Here is a 7,865-nt window from a genome sequence, read left to right on the forward strand (position 1 = left end):
ACTAATAATACAAGTTCACATGTCAAATATTATAATAAATAGTTTTTATAAGTCATCATGACCCAAATGACATATTATTCTGACACCATTATGTTTAACTAAATCTCATATAATTTTGAATTGACTACACTGCTTTAATTCATCTATTTCACAAAAATTTACTTTGTCATCTAAAACAATAAAGAAATTTCCAGAAATATAATGTTTCCATGCAGATATAAATGAAATGAAATTAATTTCCACAACCATTTCCTCCGCAAATGTTCATTGTTTAAAAATATCATTAATTAAATCATCCTCATTGTTTCTCACATCCACACAACCCTAAAGAATAAAAGTAAATAAAAATTTTAAAAAAGTGATAAGGGGCTGGACCGGTGGCTTACTGGTTAAGTTCACACACTCTGCTTTGCGGCCCAGGGATCGTGGGCCCAGATCCCAGGTGCGAATCCATGCACCGCTTACCAAGCCACACTGTGGCAGGCGTCCCACACATAAAGTAAAGGAAGATGGGCACAGATATTAGCCCAGGCCCAATTTTCCTCAGCAAAAAAAAAAAAAAAAAAACAAAAAAAAGTGATAAACAATTAAATTATTGGATTTATAACATGACAACTTCAAAGATATTTCCTAAATTCCAATGCTACCTTTCCTTTTTAAACAAGTTTATGAACATACTTATAAGATAAACAAAAGGACTTACTATAACAGAAGTTAAAAAGCTGAAGAAATAGCTTAACTCCTGACAATTTAAGTAGTGTTCTGGGATCTTCATGTATTATTTAAAAGTACCAGGGAATACATTTATGAATTATGTTTCTAATGGTATGCTAATGGAATAAAATGAAGAAGATGGTAATTAAAGAATTGTGTGTTTACAAATAACCTTTAGCCTACATCAAGTTAAGCATGAATATATAAAAAGCTAGCATCATAATGACAGGAAGCCATTTTTTGAAGCTCCTCATTTCCTTTTCCAACATCAAAACAAGACACAAATTGTCTCAGAAAGTTTCAGATCCCAATATTTCTTATTATCAAGAAATTACAAATCCAGTGGTGAATATATTTTGAAAATTTATGTTATTATAAATTCCATTATAAAACTCCATGTATCTTTTGATTGTCATATGTAAGACCATCTACATTTCCTTTGAATCTAACAAGAGCAGTTCACTCCACTTCCTCCTTTTTAAAAGTTATACAGAAACATTTTTTAAATTTTAGTTTCCAAATATTTATTTCTTGTATGGAAATGTCATTGATTTTTGTGGTATCTTTCTGAAATAAGCTTTTTTATTCTATTTTTAACATATGGCACTAGCAATGAAAACCATCATTGAATCTAATGCCCAGGACCTTTTCAGAATCAGTCAGGAGGCTTACATGAAACATAATATATTACGTCTCTTTATACTTACTTTGAGCTTTGTTTTCATGAGAAGCTGTGGCCTTCATCTGAGATACACATACTCCAGAACACCAGGGTTTAATTCAACATAATAATTAAAAGGTATCATGGTAATATACCGATGTGAATGGCTAATTGACGTTTGAAAGAAAGAAGCAAGAACAGTACAGAGATCAAGAGAACGGCTTTAAAAACTGATAATCCCAAGTATGAAATGAATAAAACCTAAGGAAATTTGAAAAAGTTAATAATATCAAACTCGAAAGGAATTTAACTTGAGGTGTGTCTGTCAGAACAATTCTTACGCCAGATTTATTTTGAAGAGGTTAACGTGGAATTGTGTCAAAGCCATTACTTTTAATGTGAGGCAATTTCCTTGGAAAAGTTACCATTTAGGCATTATTGTCCTTATACACTATAAAGGTGATGTTGCATGGTTCCACTTTCACTTAGGATGTAGAAAACTGCAATGAAACATTGCTCCCACCCTAACAATGTGCAGCATCTAGGTAAACCAGGAAATTTCAACTTTTTTTTAGCCCATCACAGAGCTAAAGTCTCAAAGTAATCAGGTGAACTGAATTCCAATATGTGACAAGCCCCTCAGAGGGCAGAGGGACATATAAATGGTTTCATCTTTGGTGGAACATGAGAACAAGTGGTAGCAACCATAATATCAGGCAAGAAAAAACTCTTCAATTTTAACACATGTTTAAAGGCAGAGTGTGAGCCTGAGTGACAGTTCAGAATCTGGGGGATTCTCAGATATCAAGGGCAGCAGCTATCACTTGTCAGCTGTTTTCTACAACCACCACTGGGTATTTACGAGAAAGCTCGAAGACAGAGATCCACTCTCCTTTGCATAAGCATACAGACGGTGACCAGACATTGCTGGGAAACAGGTAAAAACTGTGGGCATGTGAACCTTTCTTTCATGCGAAGCAAATACAATCTGCTGCTGGGAAGAGCCAGGAAATGCTCACGCCTTATAGTCTCAGGAAAAGTCAGCAGCTGCTGGGGCAGGATGGAAAACCTGCACATCCCCACCCTGTTAATACAACATAAAGTCTACCTGCTACCAAGGGAAGTAGAGGAAACCCACTCGTGGAAACAACTGTGCACTGACACAGAAGAGAGCTTGGCTGATACTGGAAAGGGACAAAAACTCTTTTGTGCTCAAGAACCCCCGCTGACACAAAAGCAGTGTTTTGTAACCGTGCGAGAAGGGCATGGGATGATAAGAAAGCCCTCCTTCCAAAGATCAGATACACAAGGCCTGACAATGACCAGGGATGGACAGAAGAATGCCTCCACAAAAAACAAACAAATAAACAAAAACCAAAACAAAAAAAACAAGACTCATCCCTATCAGAAGCATTGCGCTGAGTAAGAAGCAACAGCAGTCTACTGTGGGAAAATATTCATGAACAGATGCGAACTTTCAGCATTGAGAGAGAAGATATCAAAAACATGTTGAATGGATATGCTAGAAGAAATGCTAGAGATAAAGAATCCCTTTGACAGGCATGCTGAAAAACTAGGCACAGCAGAGAAAAAAATTGATGAAGTTGAGGACAGATGAATAGAAATTTCCCAAATTAAAATAGAGAGAGAAAGACGAAGGAAGAAAAACGATCTAAGATCTCTGTCCACAGGTCTAATATGCATTTGATTTGAATTTCAAAAGGAGAAGAGGAAGAGAATGAGAGGAGAAATATTTGAAGATACAGAGGCCAAGAAATTTACAAAATTGACGAAAAGAAACAAACCACAGAACGAAAAATCTCAAAGAACCCCTAGCAGGATTAAAAAAAAAGATCCAAGCTTATCAAAGTCAAACTACTAGAGATTAAAGATGAAGAGAAAATTGTTGAAGACATCCAGAGATAAAAAAAGAATAAAATGTAAATACAGAGAAACAAAGATGAGAATAATAGCAGATTTGTCATCGGAAACTATGCAAATCAGAAGACGGTAGAGCCACATGTTTAAAGTTCTGAATGAAAAACCTGAGAACTTATAATTTTTCACTATATCTTGTGATAATGTCTTTCAAAAGTGATGGAAAAGGATTTTTCAGAAAGTCAAAACTTGAGGGACATCATTGCCAGCAGATCTAATCTCAAGAACATTTTAATATAGTTCTTCAGAAAGAAAGAGTATGATACCAGGTAGAGATTTGGAAAACAAAGAAATAAACAGCACCAGAAATAATGAACATGTGGGGAAACATGACAGACAGTTTTTTTCTTATTTATAATCCCTTTAAAAGAAAAATGCGTATGTACAAAATGGATAGCGGCAAGGCTTTGCGGTGTTTACAATATGCAGAATAAAGATGTATGACAAAAAATAAAACAAAGGAAGTGGGAAAGGAAATGTATACATCTGGAAGTTTCTTACAATTTATGTGAAAGGTATATTATTACACATATGTAGATTCCTATAAATTAAAGATGTATATTGTAAACCATAGAGATCAACAACTGAAAAATAATGAAACAAAATGATAAATAAATAAACCAATAGTTGAGATACAAATGAATCATGAAAATATATTTGTTTAGTCCAAAATAGTAGAAAAAGAGTGCAAAGGAACAAATACATTTAGAGTAAAAAGAAAACAAATAGCAAGACGGTAGCTTTAAATTCCCAACCATTATCAAGAATTATATTGTTATAAAAGGTCTAAACTCTCCAATTACAAGGCAACACAATAATACTGGATATAGAAGCAATATACAACTATATTTTTTGATAAGAAATCCACTTTAAATAGAAAAATATATATAAATTAAGAGTAAAATGGTGGAAAAATGTATTACGCAAATTCTAGGCAAAGGAAAGCTTGAGAGGCTCTATTAGTGTCAGACAAGGTAAAGGTCAGAACAAGAAATATTACCAGGGATGAGGAGGGACATCCCATAACGATGTAGAGATCAATCTATCGAGAAGATATAGCAATCCTAAATACGAATGCAGCAAATAATAAAGATTCAAAATATATAAAGCAAAAGCTGATAGAAGTAAAAGGAGAAATAGAAAAATCTGCTATTATAGTTGAAGAACTCAATTCTTTCTCAGTAATTGAGAGAAGAAGGAAGGAGTGGGCATACTTCATATACTAGAAATTAAAAGGATAATAGACTGTTATGACCAATTTTCTTGCCAATGCAATTGATAATTTTTATGAAATAGATAGATTCCTTGAAAATCACAAATCACCAAACCTTACTCAAAAAGAAATAGAAAACTTTATATCTTGTACAGAAATTGGTTTTCTGGTTAAAATCTTTCTGACAAGGATCCTGGTGAAGATGACTTCACTGATTAATTCTACCAAATATGTAAGAAATAATCCCAGCCCTAAAAAGGAGATAAAAAAGGAGTTAAATCTTCCTTATGTTTTCTATGGGACCTTAATTGCTATGATACCAAAACAAGATAAAATGTTTGTCAAACAAGAAAAGCGTTGACTGATATGCCTCGTGAATATTTAAAAAAAAACCCTTTGGGGCTGGCCCAGAGGCATAAGGGTTAAATTCGCATGCTCCACTTCGATGATGGCCCGGGGTTCACAAGTTTGGATCCCGGGCTCAGACATACACACGGCTCATCAAACCGTGCTGTGGCTGCATCCCAAATAAAATAGAGGAAGGTAGGCACAGATGTTAGCTCGAGGCCAGTCTTCCTCAGCAAAAAGAGGAGGATTGGCAACAGATGTTAGGTCACCGCTAATCTTCCTCACCAAAACACCACTTTAACACAATATTAGAAAATAAAGTCGAGCAGCATATAAAATGGGTACTATTCCATGACCATTTTCCCAAGAATGAAAGGTTATGTCAATATTCAGTAAATATAATACATCATAATAACTGATCAAACAAGAATTTTAAAAAATCTTTTTATAGGAGCAATAAAAGTATTTGACAAAATTCAACATCCACTCATGATAAAAATCTCAGCAAACTAGGAATAAAGGTAACAGCCCCATACTGAGGAAACTTTTGTATAAGGAATCTATAGCTAACATTACGCTTAATGTTAAAAGATGGAATGTTTTCCGCCTAAGATTGGGACCAAGGCAAGAATGGCAGCCTTCACCACATCTATTCAATACTGCACTAGATGGCCTAGCCAGTGCAATAATACAAGAATAAGAAATGATAAGGCACATGTTATGGCACGGAAATAAAATTGTATTTATTCTCAGAAAACATGATCATTTATGTAGAAAACGCAAAGGAATATCCAAAAATAAGCTGGTAAAACTTATAAGTGAGTTTAATAAAGTTGCAGGATACAAACTCAATAAACAAAACTTAAATGTGTTCCTATTTATTAATAAAGGAAAATTGGAAATTGAAATATATAACATACCATTTATGATAGCATCAAAACCATGAAATATTAAGGAATAAATTTAACAAAATATGCACAAGATCTCTAAACTAAACACTATAAAATTTTGCTGAGAGAACATAAAGACCTAAATAAATCAAAAGATATACTGTGTTCATGAATCAGAAGACTCAGAATTGTTAAGATGTCAATTTTCCCCCAAATGATTATTAGATTTAATGTAATATCAATCAAAATCAGAGCATACTTTTCTAAACAGAAAATTAATGAGATTATTCCAAAATTGATATGGAAAGACAAAAATTAGTACAGCCAAAGGAATTTTGAAAAAGGAGAATGAAGTTAGTGGACTTATACTACATGATTTCAAGTATTACTATTAAGTTATAGCACTGAAGACAGTATTAACTAAGGATAGACATATGGAACAATGGGAGAGAATAGAAATACCAGGAATAGACCTCTCTCATATGTGGTCAATTAGATTTTTGACAAATGTTCCAACTTAATTCAATGGGAAATGATAGTCTTTTTAACAAATGATGCTGAAAAAATTGGGTATCCCTATGCAAAAACACAACAAAACACCTCAGCCTTTATCTTATACCATACTAAAATTATCTTAAAATGGGTTATAGATGTGAAAGTAGAAGGTAGAACTATAAAAAAATGTCTAAACATAGGAGAAATCTTTATGACAGTATAGTAAGATTTGTTAGGTATGACTGATAAGTTAACCATCTTCCAAGTTAAAAAGTACTATTAATCTTAAAACACTGTTGAGAAAATGATTTCCAGTTAAGACTGAAAGAAAATATTTTCAAAATACATAACTGATATAAGACTTTCATCCATAATATATAAATAACTCTTACCAATCAATAATCTGATAAAGAAATAGGAAAAATATTTGAATGAGTACTTCACCAAAGAAGATATAGGAATGGAAAATAAGCCCGAGAAAATATGCTTAACATCTTTACTCACAATTGAAATGCCATTGAAATCAAAATGAGATACCACTATACACACACTACAAAGGCTAAAATTAAAAAGGCAGAATCAAGTGCTGGCAAGGATGTGCAGCAATTGGGAATGCAAAATGGTACAGCCTTTTTTTTTGAAAAACTGTTTGGTAGGTTTTTGTGAAATTCAACCTATACTTGTTATATAATGCAGCAATCCTGTTCCTGGGTATAGGAATTCCCAAGAGAAATGAAACCATGTTTTACCACACAATGATGTATACACAAATATTTATATTGGCTTTATTAATATTAGCCTCAAACTAGAAATAGCTCAAACATTCATCAATAGAGTAATGAATAAACACAATGAGCAAAAAATCAACACAATGAAATACTATACAAATACTTTAAGTACTATACTATTGATACATGCAACAATAAGAATGAATCTCACATGAAAGAAGCTGGACACAGACAATAACATAATGTATAATTCCATTTGCGTAACATTAGAAAAGTCAAAATTATTGGGACAGAAAACACATCGGTTGTGACCAGCGATGTCAGTGGTAGGAGGAGATTGACTCAAAAGTGGCACAAGATGGCTTGTTGGAGTGATGGAAATAGTGTACATCTTAACTGTGATGCTACTATCATGACTGTGTGTGTGTGTATATATATATATATATATATATATGTCAAACTGATTCAACTAAACAGATCTGGATTATGAACTAAATATGTTTAAAAATTATAGAGAAATACATGAGAGGATTAGAAACATGTACAAGAAATATCACAATAAAAATTAACAAGCCTGATTTGAAAAATAACTAATTAGAACATCTAGATTTATAAAATGTAATCCCACTGAAATAGAAAACTTAGTGGTTAGGTTGAACAGAAAATTAGAAATGAACGAAGTATTGGAGAACTGGGAAATAGACCTAAAGAGGAGGCATAAAACCCCAGGCAGTATATTTATGAAGAAATTCTATACTTAAACATAGTATAATGAAGCTACAGGACGTCAAAGTCGAAAATCTTAAAAGTAGAAAAAAGTTTGAATCAGAGTGAGAGAGAAAAAAAAAAAAACAACAGAAGCCACAAAAATCAGCAAT

This window comes from Diceros bicornis, chromosome 39 (genome assembly GCF_020826845.1).
Source record: "Diceros bicornis minor isolate mBicDic1 chromosome 39, mDicBic1.mat.cur, whole genome shotgun sequence".
NCBI classification, from domain to species: Eukaryota; Metazoa; Chordata; class Mammalia; order Perissodactyla; family Rhinocerotidae; genus Diceros; species Diceros bicornis.